The sequence below is a fragment of the Berghia stephanieae genome, unplaced genomic scaffold (genome assembly GCF_034508935.2).
Source record: "Berghia stephanieae isolate SIO BIC M18660-M18661 unplaced genomic scaffold, UCSD_Bste_1.3 scaffold534, whole genome shotgun sequence".
In the NCBI taxonomy this organism is placed as follows: Eukaryota; Metazoa; Mollusca; class Gastropoda; order Nudibranchia; family Aeolidiidae; genus Berghia; species Berghia stephanieae.
In genome coordinates, this window is record NW_027626778.1 from 1 (window position 1) to 20,136 (window position 20,136).

The window sequence follows — 20,136 nt, forward strand, 5'->3', positions numbered from 1 at the left end:
ACTTATTAAAAAATAAATGTTTGAATTTAGGCTTGAAAGCCCAGAGCTCAGGTATCTGACGCTGAGTCAGTCCCAGGGCTGAAAGAGTTAATGTATAGCAATAATAATTATCAAAGTATCATGATGTCCTTTCCCTACAGCTTCCCCAGTTAACAGATATATATATATATATATATAAGCAAGATTGGCAAGTTTTTGTTATGTGATTCTGCATTGTCATTGACGCATCAGAATCAAAGAATGCGCCAAGAAATTGAACCCTCTCGTCATTATATGTGCAACTCAACGAAAAAGAATTAACAGTGGCTTTGCTTAAAGTCCCGTAAAGACAGTACTCAGATCTATTTTTATAGTTCCATATGATTCAGTACATGTTTCAAAACCATTCATGGAATTTCTCCTTTCTCCTAAATCTTCTAAATCAAGCACCTTGCTTGGCCCAGGCTTCCATTGCCTTGCTGATCTAAGACCTGCATTTATGTCCTTTTCTGAGGGTGGAATTTTGGAGAGGTCTTAGAGAACTCACTTAGATCAGCATCCGCCATAATCCAGTACAGAATCATATGGAACTGTAAAAATAGATCTGAGTACCGTCTTTAAGGGTCGGTAAAAATAGCCCCTGTGTTTAGTGTAAAAGTAAAAGTAAAAGCAAAGTAAACCTACTCAACAATTAAAAAAAAATTAATTAAAAAACCGGACCAACAAACCCGAACGAAATGAAACGTATCTAGTAACATTTATTGACTAATTGAAAGTCCATAATGGCTTAAAGATTAACTAATAATATACTAAAAGTGCTGCCAAACTACAGAAGCCCTCCATAGATTAATTTTTTTTTCATCATCTACTTTTGTAGGTATCACCAGCAGTTGGCCTATTGTCAGTTGTTTGCCAGGCGTCTTTGCAAAACCACGCCAGCTTTATGCCAGAAATCCGCCAACTTTATCCTACTTCACCTGCGATATTTGCCCAAAATCCGAAAAAAATAAATAAATAAATAAATAATTTGATTTAAAACATTATAATCAACAATAGTGCATTGTCTCAATACAAAATATATGTTAATAAACGCGACTCACCTATTTACAACTCTTTCCTTTTTAAAGGCATGAGGGTTCGGAGTTTCGATTTTGTTTCAACGGGAGTTTGACTGTCGGATATTGTTTTCATCTTCGATTAATCTGAATAAAGTTTTGTAATATAGATCTCGGCCAACAGTATACTCACAATAGGTGCTTCTAAAGTTACTTTATGGGGTGGGGGGTGGGAGAGAAATAATTAGGCTTGATTGCTAGACTTTTACTTTTTTTTAATGGTGTACAAATCATAAAAATCCGCCATCCGCCAGGCATTTTCCCCATAGCCCCACGTTGATAAAAAAATAAAAATAAATCCGCCAATTCGGCAACACTGATCACCCGTAGTTTACAGTTCACAGCTGTTGAAAACTCTTCGTATCTTCTTATCGTGCATTCATTCATTATTTATTCAATTAGTGATGGAGAGCAATAATATTTTCAAAGTATCATGATGTCTTTTCCTTTCCCTGCAATGTCTTCCCCTGTTAAATAAGTCAACAGAGACACACGCACGCACATACACACACTCTTAGAGAGAGAGAGAGAGAGAGAGAGAGAGAGAGAGAGAGAGAGAGAGAGAGAGAGAGAGAGAGAGAGAGAGAGAGAGAGAGGGTGGTGTGTGTGTGTGTGTGTGTGTGTGTGTGTGTGTGTGTGGGGTGGGGGGGGGGTAATTCCTACCTCGAGATGAAGTCTTGATTCACGTTGGCAAGGATGATAAAGCCACTGAAAATGATTGCGACTTTCTAAGAGTAACTTTCAGGGTCAGATTGGCAGAGATTGCAACAGCAGAGCTCAAAATGAAGAAGATGATGTTGATATAAAAGTGATGGCAGGGATGTAGATGATGAAAGCAGCAGCAGTGACAATGATGGTGAAAATGGCAAAGCAGGTGATGTGATGATGGAAGTCACTCCGGCAGGGCTATGGTGGTGAAGATGATGATGATGGGAAGTGATTCTGATGGCAGTGGTTGTGTTGGGAAGTGATAGCTTTGGCTGGGATGATGGGAAGTAATGATAGAGTCATAGGGGTTGTGATAGAAGCGACCATGCTGTGAGGTTAGTGGTAATAAGTGAAAGCCATGGCTTGGCGAAAATGATAGAAGCAGGTTCAACAATAAAGATCCGATAAATGGCACAATTCCAAACCCAGGGTCGAAATGACCCAACAAGAAAGAGTCAAACAAATCACATCCCTATCCCTCGTCTTCAAGACAAATGTAAATCAACATTCTGCCCAAACACATTCGGGTTTCCTGTAGGCCTCCAGTCCACCTACTGCATTTGGGTATGGACCTGAGACACAAACAAATACACCCCCACCGGTTGAGGTACACTCATCTGTATTTCAAATCCATGCGAATGCCAACCACAATCATCTTGTCAACAAAGAACACGAATGTAACTCACCCGGCCCCAACCAGTTGGAATCAACTCGAACCCAAGTCCAGAACCACACCACCACCATCACTTTATCACTGAATCTGCCTCCAGCATCCCCATCCTCCCCACAACTTCCACCCACCACCACCGTCCTCGACGAACACAATCCCTTCATCGCAATCACTGCAACCCCACCAATACCACCATCATCCCTTCCTCCACTGTCACTTCCCTTCACAACCATTGCCATCATCATCAATCCCATCATCATCACTTCACCACCACAACCCTACCATCATGATTTCCATCATCTCGTCACCCAACAATGCCACCTTCACCAACAATGCCACTACTGTTGCTCCATCATCTACATCCCCATCATCACCTCGCCACCAACAACATCTCCGCCATCAAGATCTCTGCCATTGCAATCCCTGGGGCCCTCCAACATGCCCCATCCAGTTGCTCCGCTGAAAACCATAACCATCCTCTATGACCTCACCACCCCTGCGGCCATCCTCCCCTGCCGCCCCAACATGGCCATCCGCGTCTCCAGGAACTTGGCGTCGTCAACTATCTGCAACAAAAGGTAATGACAGATAATGAGTGACTGAGAGAAGAGAGAGAGAGAGAGAGAGAGAGAGAGAGAGAGAGAGAGAGAGAGAGAGAGAGAGAGAGAGATAGAGAAAGAGAGAGATAGAACTAACTAATGTCCGGGAGATATTCCGAAAGCTCCTACATCTCCGTATTCTTTCAATTTATATTTTCACATTTGATCTTTTGTTAGGCGTTTATTTATTCAATTTGTCATCATACAGAAGCATTTTAAAATCTCTAGAACAAACCTTGATAGATTTGTGAAAGTTTAAAATTTCCTAATTTGACAATTGTTTTGACAGATGAATGGTCGAAGAAAGTATGTTTTAAAAGATAATGTTTTTGCCTCGTCCGTATAAAAAAAAAATCATAGCCTAAACTCTCGAATATGTATTATCTTGAGAAAAATGTGATAAATTATTGAAACGAGACTATTGTGACTTATAATGTCATTTCCCGTGGATCCAAGAACATCTCTACCGCAAAGAAACATGTGAAAGTCACGTCTAAGAGGTAATCAGTTCCTTTGAACCCCATAAAACAGGGGACTGAGGAACACTGATGATGTCGAGTTGTGCTATAATGTCCAACCTCATCGTATTCGTCCCAATAATAAATATCAGAAACGGCGATGCTCGTATAATCATGGAAAAGGCAGGGTGTTAAATGAGGCAACTTACCATCTATCTCCAGACACAGTGATTATACAAAATTAAATCAATGTACCGAATTATTTAAAACACAATACACTACACAATAATCCACTGAAATACACTCAAAAAATAAACACATCATGAACTTAATTTAAAAAATACAAATAAGATGTAAAGATTGCCTAAAGATTCTTACAATAGCTGGGTAGTATTATAATTCTCGTCACCATTACGAGAGAGAGACCAAAAATGCGTGTGATCAATTAGACTGAAAGATTCCAAGTGATCGGTCACTGGAGGGTTCATCACTCATATGAATTCACAATTCGACCAATTGTGTTGTAGAATAATGGCATCTCTACGAATTCAGCTTGTGAAACTCAAGCACGAAAAAAAAAAAATCATGAAAAACAGAAAAGATTAAATTTTTTACCTGCAGCTGAAGTCGACCATCTCGAAAGTCCACCTGAAAATGAAATTTCGCGGTAGAATAAGGTGTGTAGTGTTTTGTTTTTATGAAAGTGTAAACAACTCATGGACGGTGGATAATGATGGCCTTGACTCTCTTAAGATGCGGCTACATTATTGCGTTGAGGCGAAATCATTAAGATGTTTATAACGGAATACATATTTATACCTCATTGACATATAGGCAAAATGGCTTATCTACCCCATTTACAATATTAATGCCTCGTGCTGACGTGATAATAAATGATTTCGAGGTTACACAATTAAATGTGATCTTATTATATATTTGGCAAATTGGATTTTTATCAACACTAAAGCTCCGAAAACACAGGACCAATCGTCACCAAATTTTGCATGATGATTACAATTGACATGAAGATGGTTTATGAGCACTATGAGATTGATGAGACATCGTGATGATGTTATCGGAAAATCAAATTTGTTTCGTTAAATCCAATCGAAAACAGACGCTATTATTGTTAGCACGTGGGTTGCGTATCAATATCCTGGTTAGTGAGAATGACACTGAAGTAAGAGTCATGGCATTGAATCGATAGCTCCTCTTTGAATACAATCAAATTCTTAAAATTGATGCGAACCATTTTCCGTTCGTGAAATTGGGAAAAAGTTATAGTGAGCGAAATATACAAGTTATTAAATGAAGAAAATGTCTCTCCGTGCGCAAATAAAAAGCTCCGTGGAGTTCTCGTACAAAGTCGAAAATCCTATTGTTTAGTAAAACAATAGAAATTGAGTTAAAATTTCATTCAACTTTTGAATAATTAAGTTTGTGTTAATCGACTTATCGTCAACTTGATATGCTTGAAAATAAAAATAAAAAGCATGAGTGTAAAAATTTCAACACTTCTCGAATAACTCATAAGCGCAAAAGTCAAAAGCCGATTGCCTTGTTCCTACCCTAGAACGTCAACGTTAAGCGATCAGATAGATAATAGCAATAAGTTTGAGTCCTTTGTGAAGAGGACACAAAACAGCGTTGTGTTTTACAAAGGCGATCACTTTTTACACTCTTCTATACTACAAAGTAAAATCGGATTACGTTACTTGTCCAGCATCAAAACGCGTGATTATTTAACGGTAGCGGTAACTAACCGCCCAATGTGGATATAGCTTTAATATAGCTTAAATAACACGAAAAAAATATGTTTAGATATAGTACATTATTAAGAAAGCCTGTTGTGAGCTGTGCTTAACCCTTGATCTATTAATATCTTACTGGTTATGAAGTAATTAAAAAACAGAATGCCGAGTGATTAAATACACGATTTTATGCATGAACACTTTTCATTTGTTACCGGGACCCATGTGTTTTGATGCTGGAAAAATAACGTAATCCGATTTTACTTTATCGTATAGAAGAGTATAAAAACTGATCGCCTTTCATCACCAGTCTCAATGTTAAATTTCTTTCCACCACTCTATGATGATTTTGAATCTAGAAACTTTCTGTTGAACCAAATCCAGGTCATGTCCTCCTCCTCCTCATCATCATCATCACCATCCTTCTCCTCCTCCTCCTCCTCCTCCTCCTCCTCCTCCTCCTCCTCCTCCTCCTCCTCATCATCATCATCATCATCATCATCATGATCATCGATGTCGTCGTGGTTGTCGTTAGAAATGGGGCTGGTTGGTATTTGTAGTATTCGCTTCGTAACTTAAGGGCACAAGGTTCGGCACATTTCCACTGCGGTTGGGGTCTTAATAAACTCGCCCTAGCTGGCCCATGGCGTTGCTCTTCGGTCGACGCTTGGGTTATTCCATTCTTCCCCCAAAAAAATGTCTCTATTGTTTATTTATTCATTTATCTATTTATCTAATAAATAATAAATTAAATAAATTGAGCTTTTATACAGCGCAATATCCACTAAATGTGCTCAAAGCGCTTTACAAGGGGTCCCTGGTCAACAACAACATTTAACACGTAGGAAGGGACATGCCGCCTGTTAGGCGATATTACAATTTTTCGGACAAAGACAACGCTGTTAACGGCCAGGTACTCATTTTACACCTGAGTATGGTGAGAGAATGTGAATGAAGAGTCTTTTCCAAGGACTCAACTATGTATTTGTTCATCATCGTCATCGTCATCATCATCATCATCACCATCATCATCATCATCCTTATCAACAACAGTTTTATCAACACTGGCTTGGCAATTACCAACAATCTGTCCTTTAAAAGAAACCAAGTACTCGTTCAATTTAAGATGATTCAAGGTTGAATATTCCAAACTGTGTTTCTTGCATTATACATGCTTGGGTAACATGAAATGGCATATTTTTATCTTAGATAATGGTTACATCCTTACCAAGGCATGGATCAGTAGGTCCCCTATGAAGACTGATTGTATAATGTATTCATTTTCTGTTGCTGTTGTCTTCATTATTTCACACATTCTGTGGTATAATCAGTTCCAAGTGGTCATGCTATAGTGCCAGTAACATCCTGCAGGCAACATAGATCAAAGCCCGTTTAATTTTTAGAAGAATTTATCAAAATTGTCGTCTTCCGGGTTCTATTGGAAAGTATGGTTTTCGATATTTAAAAATCATTTTGTATGAGAACTGTGAATCAAATATATTACTATTACTATATTAATAAATAAATATATAATCCGGTTCAGCGGTGTTCACCCGTCTAATTTAATTTCATTCCGCTGTTTTGTTGATTTATTTATTGATTAATTTACTGTGAAATTTTTAAGTTCGCAAAAATTACGTATTTTTGTCTCCAATTGCAAACAATATAAAAGAAATGTGATTTGCAATTTGAGACTTGTATAGCCTATTTTCATCACTAGTCTCTATGTTAAATTTCTTCCTATGATATTTTTGAATCTAGAAACTTTCAAGTTGACCAAATCCAGATTTTGATAAATAAACAAATATTAATAAAATAATAATAATAATAATAATAATAATAATAATAATAATAATAATAATAATAATAATAATAATAATAATGATGATGATGATGATGATGATGATGATGATGATGATGATGATGATGATGATGATGATGATGATAATAATAATAATAATAATAATAATAATAAAAAAATAATAATAATAATAATAATAATAATAATAATAATAATAATAATAATAATAATAATAATAATAATAATAATAATAATAATAATAATAAGAAGAAGAAGAAGAAGAAGAAGAAGAAGAAGAAGAAGAAGAAGAAGAAGAAGAAGAAGAAGAAGAAGAAAAGAAGAAGAAGAATTAACTGATTAATTTTTTAATTGAATTTGATCTTATTAATGTTTATTTATTTATTTATTTATTTATTTATTTATTTATTTATTTATCTATTTAATTATTTATCTATTTATCTATTCATTTATTTGTTTGATGGTCTATTTAGTTATTTATCAATTTATTTATTTATCATTTAAACTTTAAATTGTCATGTGGATGTAATTGTTTCCATTAATTTCATGATTTTTCAGACTAGTTTGTAAATGTTGACCAGTAAAATGACCTCTAAAACAATGTAAAATCATAATTTATCAGAGACGTTGCTTTCATGAATATTTTTGTTATTAATATATCATTGTACTATGAACTTTGTACATTTATGATTCATTTCGATTTTGCATTGCCGTATTGGTACATTTTTCCTGACATTCAAAGTTGCGTAAAACTGTCTGTGAATGATACAGTGCAAGCTATATTATGAGATTCTGTAATTATATTGTATAATGCATTTAAATGATAATTCCTACTAAGCCTTTAGTAAGATAAGATAAACATCGAGAAACAACTGCCTATTTGAAAACAACAGCTCAATGACCAATCAGCTGTCCACTAAATTGACCCATTGAGAACTGATTTGGTCTATACTGTTTAAACCTTTTTAAAAAAATCTCACCGGGTCAGCTTAATTCACGATATCACGCTATTGTTTTTAATCCATGTAGAATCTTTATTATAGTTGCAAGTATGACAACCTATTAAGAGCTCTAACACACACACACACACACACACACACACACACACACACACACACATAAAATACACAAACATACTCACAGACACACAGACACACACATATTATGAATACACAAACATACTCACAGACACACACATAGCCACACACACGCACACACACACACACACACACAGACACACACGCTTTCAGTTATTACTCAAAAGAAGAAAACATCGATATCGAATTATTATTTTAAAATTCATATTTCGTCTTGGATTTCATTATTCTATCATTAGCCTTTGTAAACATAACCAGTGTCATTTGGAGAGATGTTCTCACAAGGCAACCCATAAACAGTCTTCCATAAATCCTCAACACTTTTGTTGACTTTCCATGAGCACGTAAACACATACAAGTGACGTCACTATTTCTTGGAACAGTCTGTGACCGTACCCATCGTTAACCACAGACTACCGTCCTGTGTTATCTATGTCGTTAACTGCCATCGTTAAGTTAACGACGGCTACGTTGTCGCTCACTTCGACAAACGAATATTCATTTTTAAATTCTTATTTTATTACATCGTAGAATACTATGATTGGTTTGTTTTAGGATTTAGAATGTTACTAACATTTTTTTACCCCTACTGTCCATCTTGTGTCAGCTTGACTCGGTGATATCTATGATAATTCGTTTTGACAATTGGATTCAGTAGTCTGATGTCACGCCGCCCGGCAACGGCGGCCATCTTGGTTCTAAACAAAGTAAATCATTACTTTTTATTCTTCATGCTGGCTAGAACTTTTCATATGCCTTGTGATTAGAATGTGTAAAAGTCAAAACATGATCAAATTTATGTTTTTTCCCCTCTGGATACGCTTTTATGCTCGCCGTGTATTGTTCCGATAGGTTAGAGCCAGTGTTACTAAGTTACCACGCGTCATAAGGAAGGAAGTGACGATACGACTGTTGAAGCCTATTTCAATCGGGGCACTGGCTTTCTTACTGCGCACTCGAGTCTGAATAGCCTTCCGGGGCTATTCGGGCTCCAATGTGCGTGCACATACAGAGGGGAGGACGATACAATGTAGGCAGAGAGTGGAACTGATAAAGAAATAGAAAAAGAGTTCAGAAGAAATTCTGTTTTGCCCATATCACACTGACTCAGCTCATACCTCTACTTTGGGCTGTAGAAGAATTGTTGCCCGTCTCACACCATCACAATGTTTGTTTCTTTGTCCTGATTTTATTTGGACATCGTGTTATGTTGTTAGAAAAGCTTTTAATTTAAACCACAGTTACTTTGACTGACTTTTGTTACTTTTGAAGAGTTTAAACTCATTTCTTGCCTAACACGCAACACGAATCGGTCTTTGTCCAGGGTTGCCAGATATTATTTTATAAATAGCCCAAACAATCACGAAAGAAATCCAGTTTACAACAAAAATAATCTAAATTTTCGAAAAAAATATCTTTTAAAAATGAGATTTTATATCGCGCAATATCCACTAAACGAGCTCAAAGCGACTTACAAGGGGTTCCTGGCCAACAGGAACACTTAACATGTAGGAAATGACATGACACCTGTTAGGCATTATTACTATTTATTTTTTGGACAAAGACAACGGCCAGATATTCATTTTACACCAGAGTACGGTGAGAGAATGTGAGTAAAGAGCCTTTTCCAAGAACTTAACTATGCTCCGAGCGCGACTCGAACCCAGGATCTTCCAATCCCGAAGCGAGTGTCATACCACAAGACCACATAGCCACACTTTCCCTAGCTTCGCCTAATAGGAAAAGAAATAGAGAAATGTCATTACAATATACCCAAAATATGTTATTGTTATTGTATGAAAAAAATATGCCTATCTTTTTGATAATTAACCAGTCAAAATAATCCAAAAATCCAAACTTAAAGTGACAATCCAAAGCAGTCAAAATAATCCAAAAATAGGCAGTTTTGATTAAAATAATCCAACCTGGCAACCCTGTTCAGTTCAGATTCCAGACTTACCATACCCCCCCCCCCCCCCCCTGCCTTCCTCTTGCTTACAACCGCAGACCATTTTAAGATTAATTAATACATGAACACGCATTCACTTCACGTGAAACAGGGAGGGTACTGGCTACTGTTATAGCAATCACTCATTACGAACTAACAGTGATAATGAATATGATTAACTTTGCTTCAGACAAAATGAAAATGTGATGATTGAATGGAGTGGTGTTTTACATCAATAAACTATGACTTTCTCACATTGTCTTCAATCGGCTGTTTTGGTTGTTTTTTTTTGTTTTGTTTTTGTTTGTTTGTTTTTTTTTGTTTTCTCTTATTTTCAAAGAATAGAATTATGACTACACGATTTATAAATGCGTGTATTGATTTGGTAGTATTTCATCACCTTAACGGTTTATTCCAGTATTTGTGAATCATTATCATCATCATCATCATCATCATCATCATCATCATCATCATCATCATCATCATCATCATCATCATCATCATCATCATCATCATCATCATCATGATCATCACCATCATCATCATCATATCATCATCATCATCATCATCATCATCATCATCATCATCATCATAACATCATTATCGTCATAAAGATCATCATCCTCATCATCTTCATCATTATCACCACCACGACTACCTCCATCAACATCTCCACCACTACCATCACCATCATCATCATCATCATCAACATCATCATCATCATCCTCATCATCGTCATCAAATCCAAAGTTTTGGCGTAATGTTGTCTGGAATAGGGAGTAATCAAGGGTTGTTTTTTTGTTGTTGTTTTTTTTTTTAATCATGAATTAAAGAAATCAAAAGAACATAGTTTAGCGCGCGCACACACACCACACACACACACACACACACACACAGAGAGAGAGAGAGAGAGAGAGAGAGAGAGAGAGGGAGAGAAGAGAGAGAGAGAGAGAGAGAGAGAGAGAGAGAGAGAGAGAGAGAGAGAGAGAGAGAGAGAGAGAGAGAGCGGCGGATGAAACGATGAAGTCAAATTGGGGTCCTCTGACGAGTGAATACGTGGAGTGGCCAGTCACTCGTAGTCATGTATCGACTAAAAAAAAAAAACATGTCACAATTCACAATCATGTTTGAAGCTTTGATTGAAAATCCGATTGTTTTCGGGCTGCCAGGTTGGATTATTTTAATCCAAACCGCCCTTTTTCGTTTTCTTTTTTTGTTGACGTCTTTGGATTGTCATTTTAAGTTCGGATTTTTTGGATTATTTTTGGATTATTTTGCTTGTCAGAAATTTTAAAGAATTACATATCATTTCCTGCAATAACAGTAACACATTTAGGAAAACACCATTTATAAGCATTTCTCTTGTGATTATATTTTTCTCTGTCTCAAGATATTACGTTAAACTAGAGAAAGTGTGGCCATGTCAATGTAGTCTTGTGGTATGATACTCGCTTTAGGATAGGAAGGTCCTGGGTTTGAGCCTCATTTGGCGCATAGTTAAGTCCTTGCAAAAAGGTCTTTAGTCACATTCTCTGGCCGTTAATATGTTGTCTTTGTCCGAAAAATTGTAATAACGCCTAACAGGGGTCATATCACGTCCTCCGTGTTAAATGTTGCTGTTGTGCCAGGGACCCCTTGTAAAGCTCTTTGAGCACGTTTGTGGATATTGCTATGTAAAAAAACTCAATTATTTTTAAAAGACATTTTATTTGAAATTTGGAATATTTTTATTTTAAAATAAATCTGGATTACTTTTTCGTTATGGTCTGAATTACGTATGAAATGATATCTGGCAACTTCGTGATAAAAAAAATAAGGAAGGTCGACGCACTCCTTTTCTTCATTCTGGATCCTCCAAAGCGCGTTTTTAATTACTTTCTTTTTCGTTTATGAACTACTCCTACCCGCCCCCCCCCCCCCTTTTTTCTCTCCCTGTGTCGTCTTTGTTTTGACATTCGGTGGTATTATTTTGATTGTGTTCATTGTTCACTCAACAGTCGAAAATGACATAATCGAATAATAATAGTCAATCCCGACAAGTTCATGTTTGGGTTCTTGAGGTTGGAGCGACAAAATTTCACTTCATCATCCACAACGCTCATGCTGATCAAAACCAATGACAATAACTGTGATTAGTATATATTTATGGATGTGATATTGGTTCATATATTTATATTATGAGTCGAGGCTCAGACGCTCAGGTGATAAGAAAATAAAAGGATACATAGACAGCACAGCCGTCGATCAAAATGCGTTTGAGAAGGTGTCTAAAACAATCCGTTCACATTAAATAATAATAATAAAAATAATAATAATGATAATAATAATAATAATAATAATAATAATAATAATAATAATAATAATAATAATAATAATAATAATAAAATAATAATAATAAAATGTACATTTATATAGCGCTTATGCCGAAGCTTCAAAGCGCTTCACATTGACCATCAATCAAAAACATTACACACTGCAGATTCCCAAAAGCTCCACACGCGTCCAATTACACGCACACGCCCACACACACACACACACACACACACACACACACATCCATATAAACACTGTACATAAATAATTACTCACACAAACACACACACAACACACACACACACATAATTATATATATATATATATATATATATATATATATATATATATATATATATACTGCACACACACATATACAATATATATATATATATATATATATATATATATAATATGTGTGTGTGTGTGTGTGTGTGTGAATGTGTGTGTGTTATTTTAAAAAATCAAACAATACAATATAATCCATTAAAGGCGAGATCTAAGGTTACAGTTACTGTTACCGTGTCCGTAGATCCTGAGGCTAGGTGCCCGAAAATAATGATACCAAGATATCTGCGATGTTCCTCTTTATAACGAAGTTATTCATCTTTAATTGAAACCCCCCCCCCCCCCCCCCCCCCAAACCTATTTAAAGCGAACGACAATTTCCAGACATAACTTTCTTATGGGCGAGTTGTGTCACAATTTGACTACCACTGCTGCTGCTCACTAAACTGCCTCAAGTTACCGTACGTAGACACTCCGTTTCTAAAGTATATCAGTTTCAATCAAAATTCATAATTTATACGTAAATGTTTGTTTTCTGCCTCTTGTTCAAGTCGATATAATACCACTGTTAGACTAAAGGTCACATTTTATAGAAACCTTATTAAGTTGAAAGATTGTTGGTGCGTGAGAGTTCTTGAGGAAAGGCGATGACAAAGAGAATCGGAGAAACACGATCACCGATTCTGGGACAGGAATGATGAGCAAATGCTAATCATAACAAACCATATTTTGTACTCTTTTAGAAGGCAAATCTAAAACTTTTTTTTCAAAAGTGTATTAATATATACACGTAGCTCTCTGTTAATGGATCTAGGTGCAGAGATAAACAGTTTGAAAAGTTATACTACTACTAACTACTACTACTACTACTACTACTACTACTACTACTACTACTACTACTACTACTACTACTACTACTACTACTACTACTACTACTACTACTACTACTACTGTTATTTTTCAGAGCTGTTCTATATATTCAATTTTAATCTTTAGACACACGGACTACCTTTTGCATCTATTTTATCTATCTTACTAAAGACGGATGAAATGTCTCAAAAGTGTTGTATCTTTCCAAAATTATTACAGAACAATTGTTAAAAAACAATCCACGGGTCTTATGTATTTTACATTTAGATTGGCATTCGGAGGGAAAAGAAAGATTGTAATGAGTTCAGAGCACAGAAATAAAAGATTCGCATATTTTTCGTGTTAAAAGGCTAATATTTACTTTGCCGCCTTCAACTCGTTTTCATATTGTGATCTGTTGCTAATCGAATTCTCTTCTTTTCACAGCGTTTACTCGTGTCACCAGCGCTAACAATGCTTTGCCATTCAATGTATTGATCATAATGTTCTTATTTCTCTCCCTTAGGGAAGCTTAAAAGCTTTATAATATATTTCAATTGCTCAGTATTGACGGGATTCAGTTTCAAAACTGAAACATCACTTTTAACAATAGGTATTGTAATATCTTGATTGATTTTTTTCTTTGAACATCTCATAGATTGATTTCATTTAGACAAATCAATCAATCAACGGACATGACAGGTTATGGCAATCGGACCAATGTTATTGTTTCGAGATCGACGGTTGGGTGATTAGTTTTCACCGAAGAGAGGGGAAGGCCAGGCTCCCACCCTTAAGTATAATAATGAGCGTGATTAGTATTCACTGAAGAGTGGGGACGGGAAGCAGAATAAATATGCAATTTTTCAAAACAAAGAATTTGTTACCTACCATAAGATCCACTAGGACAATTTTAAAACTGAAAGTGATTCGTTTTCAGTGAAGAGAGAGCGAGGAAGGTCTTGACCAGATGCGTGATTAAAAAAAACAAAAAATTTGTTACCCATCCTTAAGTCCATTCGGACAATTATAATAATGAGGGTGATAAGTTTTCACTGAAGATAGGGAGGGCGAACTGACCATGTGCGTAATTTGTCAAGACAAAGAATTTGTGACCGACCCTTAAGTCCACTCGGACAATTACACTAATGAAGGTGATTAGTTTTCACTGATTATATGGGATAGCCAGCAGACTAAATACGTAAATTTAAACAACAAAAAAATATGGAACCCATCCTTAAGTCCACTCGGATAAATATGATAATGAGGGTTACTAGTTTTCACTGAAGAGAGGAGATGACCATCAGAACGAATGCGTAAATTTACAAGACAAAGAATTTGTAATCACCCTTAAGTCCATTCGGACAATTATAATAATGATGGTGATTATTTTTCACTGAAGATAGGGATGACCAGCAGACTAAATGCGTACTTTGTTCAAAATAAACAATAATATGTTACCACTCGGACAATTATAATAATGAATGAGTACAGTTTATGGCAATCAAAACAAAATTTCATATTAATTGTTTCGAGATCAACGGTTGGGTGATTAGATTTCACTGAAGAGAGGAGAAGGCCAGGCACCCACCCTTTAGTCTACCCGAACAATTATAATAATGAGAGAGATTAGTATTCACTGAAGAGTTGGGAAGACAAGCAGAACAATAAATATGTAATTTTTCAATTCAAAGAATTTGTGACCCACCCTTAAATTCACTCGGACAATTATACTAATGACTGTGATTAGTTTTTAATTATTATATGTGATAGCCAGCAGACTAAATGCGTAATTTTTAAAAAAATAAACAATATGTTACCCACCCTTAAGTCAACTCGGACAATTATATTGATGAGTGAGTACAGTTTACGGTAATCAAAACAATGTTATTTTCTCTAGATCGCCAGTTGGCTGATTAGTTTTCACTGAAGAAAGGGGAAAGATAGCAGTAGATCACCCTTAAGTCCCCCCGGGCAATTATTATAATGAAAGTGATTATATTTCACTGAACAGAGGGAAAGGCCGATACCAGATACGTAATACTTAAAAAAACAAAAACAAAAAAAAAACAACAAAACAACAACAACAAAAAACAATATGTTACCCACCTATAAGTCCATTCGATAATTATAATAATGAGAGTAATTAGTTTTCACTAAGGATAGGGGATCGCCAGCACACCTCATGCGTAATATTTCAAAACAGAGAATTTGTGACCCACCCTTAAGTCCACTCGGACAATTATACTAATGAGTGTGATTAGTTTTCAATAAAGATAGGGGAGGGAGATCTGACCATGTACGTAATTTTTCAAAACAAAGAATTTGTTACCAACTCTTAAGTCCACTCGGACAATTATAATAATGGGGGTGATTAGTTTTCATTGAAGATAGGGATCGCCAGCAGAACAAATGCGTAATTTTTCAAAATAAACACTATGTTACCCACCTTTAAGTCCATCGGACAATTATAATAATTATAGAGCAAAATTTACGGCAATCAAAATAATGTTACTGTTTCCAGATCGACGGTTTTATGAATAGATTTCACTGAAGAGAAGGGATGGCCAGCAGACCAAATATGTAATTTATCAAAATAAACAATTTTTGGCACACCCTTAAGTTCACTCGGATAATTATACTAATGAGGGTGATTAGTTTTTTTTTCCTGAAGATAGGGAATATCCAGCAGACCAAATGCAGATCAAGGAATTTTTGACCCACCCTTAAGTCTACTCGGACAATTATAAGGGAGAGATGCAGTTTACGGAAATCGGACCAATGTTATTGTTTCCAGATCATGTAAATGTTGCTGCTCGAAGCTCGAAGAAATAAATGATATGAAATAGAATGTAAGCTTCAATTTAATTACAAGAACAGATCAAATGAACGTTTCGGGTTTCCCATTTATCAACAAAACAGGATGAATGAAACACTACAGATGAATGAGATGTGGTAGTGTGATGTGGTAAACACACGTTTATTCATCGTAACAACGCCACTACCACATCACAGTCATCTGTAGTGTTTCATTCATCTTGTTTTGTCGATAAAGGAGGAACTCGAAACGTTCATTTGATCTGTTCTTGTAATTAAATTGAAGCTTACATTCAATTTCATATGACTTGTTTCTAGATCGACGGTTGGGTGATTAGTTTTCACTGAAGAGAGGGGAAGGCCAGGCTCCCACCCTTAAGTCTACCCGGACAATTATAATAATGAGGGTGATTAGTATTCACTGAAGAGTGGGCAAGGCAAGCAGAACAATAAATATGTAATTTTTCAAAACAAAGAATTTGTTACCTACCATTAAATCCACTCGGACAATTTTAATACTGAGAGTGGTTAGTTTTCACTGAAGAGAGAGAGAGGAAGGACAGCACACCTAATGCGCATTTTTTTCAAGACGGAATTTGTGACCCACATTTATGTCCACTTGAAAAATTATAATAATGAGTGTGATTAGTTATCACTGAAGAGAGAGAAAGGCGAACTGACCATGGGCGTAATTTTTCCAAACAAAGAATCTATGACCTACCCTTAAGTCCACTCGGACAATTATACTAATGTGTGTGATTAGTTTTCACTGCTTATATGGGATAGCCAGCAGACTAAATGCGCAAATTTTCAAAAAAAAATATGCTACCCACCCTTAAGTCCACTCGGATAAATATGAAAATGAGTGTGACTAGTTTTCACTGAAGATAGGGGATGGCCACCAGAACGAATGCGTAAATTTACAAGACAAAGAATTTGTAATCACCACTTAAGTCCATTCGGACAATTATAATAATGATGGTGATTATATTTCACTGAAGATAGGGATGACCGGCAGGCTAAATGCGTAATTTGTTCAAAATAAACAATATGTTACCCCTCGGACAATTATAATGATGAGTGAGTACAGTTTACGGCAATCAAAACAAAATTTCATATTAATTGTTTCTAGATCGACGGTTGGGTGATTAGATTTCACTGAAGAGAGGGGAAGGCCAGGTTACCACCCTTTAGTCTACCCGAACAATTATAATAATGAGAGTGATTAGTATTCATTGATGAGTTGAGAAGACAAGCAGAACAATAAACATGTAATTTTTCAATTCAAAGAATTTGTGACCCTTCCTTAAATCCACTCGGACAATTATACTAATGACTGTGATTAGTTTTTAATTATTATATGTGATAGCCAGCAGACTAAATGCGTAATTTTTTCATAATAAACAATATGTTACCCACCCTAACGTCAACTAGGACAATTATAATGATGAGTGAGTACAGTTTACGGCAATTAAAACAATGTTTTGTTTCTAGATCAACAGTTGGCTGATTAGTTTTAACTACAGAAAGGGGAATAGCAGTAGACCACCCTTAAGTCCCCCCGGACAATTATCATAATGAAAGTGATTAGATTTCACTGAACAGAGGGAAATGCCTATACCTGATGCGTAATATTAAAAAAAAGCAACAAAACAATATGTTACCCACCTTTAAGTCCATTCGATGATTATAATAATGAGTTTAATTAGTTTTTACTAAGGATAGGGGATCGCCAGCACACCTAATGCTTAATATTTCAAAACAGAGAATTTGTGACCCACCCTTAAGTCCACTCGGACAATTATACTAATGAGTGTGATTAGTTTTCAATAAAGATATGGGAGGGCGATCTGACCATGTACGTAATTTTTCAAAACAAATAATTTGTTACCAACCCTTAAGTCCACTCGGACAATTAAAATAATGAGGTTGATTAGTTTTCATTGAAGATAGGGATCGCCAGCAGAACAAATGCGTAATTTTTCAAAATAAACATGTTACCCACCTTTAAGTCCACTCGGACAATTATAATAATGAGGTTGATTTGTTTTCATTGAAGATAGGGATCGCCAGCAGAACAAATGCGTAATTTTTCAAAATAAACACTATGTTACCCACCTTTAAGTCCATCGGACAATTATAATAATTATAGAGCAAAATTTACGGCATTCAAAATAATGTTACTGTTTCCAGATCGACGGTTTTATGAATAGATTTCACTGAAGAGAAGGGATGGCCAGCAGACCAATTATGTAATTTGACAAAATAAACAATTTGTGACCCACCCTTAAGTTCACTCGGATAATTATACTAATGAGGGTGATAAGTTTTTTTCCTGAAGACAGGGAATATCCAGCAGACCAAATGCCGATCAAGGAATATTTGACCCACCCTTAAGTCTACTCGGACAATTATAAGAGAGAGTGCAGTTTACGGAAATCGGACCAATGTTATTGTTTCCAGATCATGTAAATGTTGCTGCTCGAAGCTCGAAGAAATAAATGATGTGAAATAGAATGTAAGCTTCAATTTAATTACAAAAACAGATCAAATGAATGTTTCGGGTTTCCCATTTATCAACAAAACAGGGTGAATGAAACACTAGAGATGAATGAGATGTGGTAGTGTGATGTGATAAACACAAGTTTATTCATCGCAACAACGCCACTACCACATCACATTCATCTGTATTGTTTCATTCATCTTGTTTTGTCGGTAAAGGGGAAACCCGAAACGTTCATTTGATCTGTTCTTGTAATTAAATTGAAGCTTACATTCTATTTCATATTAATTGTTTCTAGATCGACGGTTGGGTGATTAGTTTTCACTGAAGAGTGGGGAAGGCCAGGCTCCCACCCTTAAGTCTACCCGGACAATTATAATAATGAGGGTGATTAGTATTCACTGAAAGTGGGGAAGGCAAGCAGAACAATAAATAAAAATATGTAATTTTTCAAAACAAAGAATTTGTTACCTACCATTAAATCCACTCGGACAATTTTAATACTGAGAATGGTTAGTTTTCACTGAAGAGAGAGAGAGGAAGGACAGCACACCTAATGCGCATTTTTTCAAGACATAGAATTTGTGACCAACATTTAAGCCTACTTGAAAAATTGTAATAATGAGGGTGATTAGTTATCACTGAAGAGAGGGGAAGGTGAACTGACCATGTGCGTAATTGTTCCAAACAAAGAATCTGTGTCCTACCCTTAGGTCCACTCGGACAATTATACTAATGTGTGTGATTAGTTTTCACTGATTATATGGAATAGCCAGCAGACTAAATACGTAGATTTTCAAAATAAAAAATATGGTACCCACCCTTAATCCACTCGGACATTTTACTATGCGAATTGGTTAGTTTTCACAGAAGAGAAAGAGAGAGCGGAGGAAGGCCAGCCACCTAATGCGCATTTTTTAAAGTACATAGAAATTTGTGACCAACATTTAAGGCCTACTTGAAAATTGTAATAAATGAGGGTGATTAGTTATCACTGGAAAGAGAGGGGAAGAAGGTGAACTGACCATGTGCGTCATTGTTCCAAACAAAGAATCTGTGTCTACCCTTAGGTCCTCACTCGGAACACTTTATAATTTGTTTTGTGATTAGTATTCACTGATAATATGTAATATCCAGCAGACAATATACGTCGATTTCAAACTAACCACCAGATGGTTAACCCCCCCTTAATTCCATCGGGACAAAAATGTATAATGAGGAT

At 35.9% G+C, this 20,136-nt stretch overlaps 1 long non-coding RNA gene across 2 annotated transcripts; it reads right to left on the reverse strand.

Annotated features, from left to right (window-relative positions):
* Positions 1–2,743: 2,743 nt before the first annotated feature.
* Positions 2,744–6,665, reverse strand: LOC144962006 (uncharacterized). Of its 2 annotated transcripts, XR_013643336.1 has the most exons (3): positions 6,509–6,665; positions 4,145–4,177; positions 2,744–3,038 (listed from the first exon to the last, which is right to left on the reverse strand). It is a non-coding gene; the product is annotated as an uncharacterized LOC144962006 (long non-coding RNA). The 2 variants fall into 2 exon arrangements; XR_013643337.1 differs by lacking the exons at positions 4,145–4,177; positions 6,509–6,665 and adding an exon at positions 3,307–3,357.
* Positions 6,666–20,136: the final 13,471 nt, after the last annotated feature.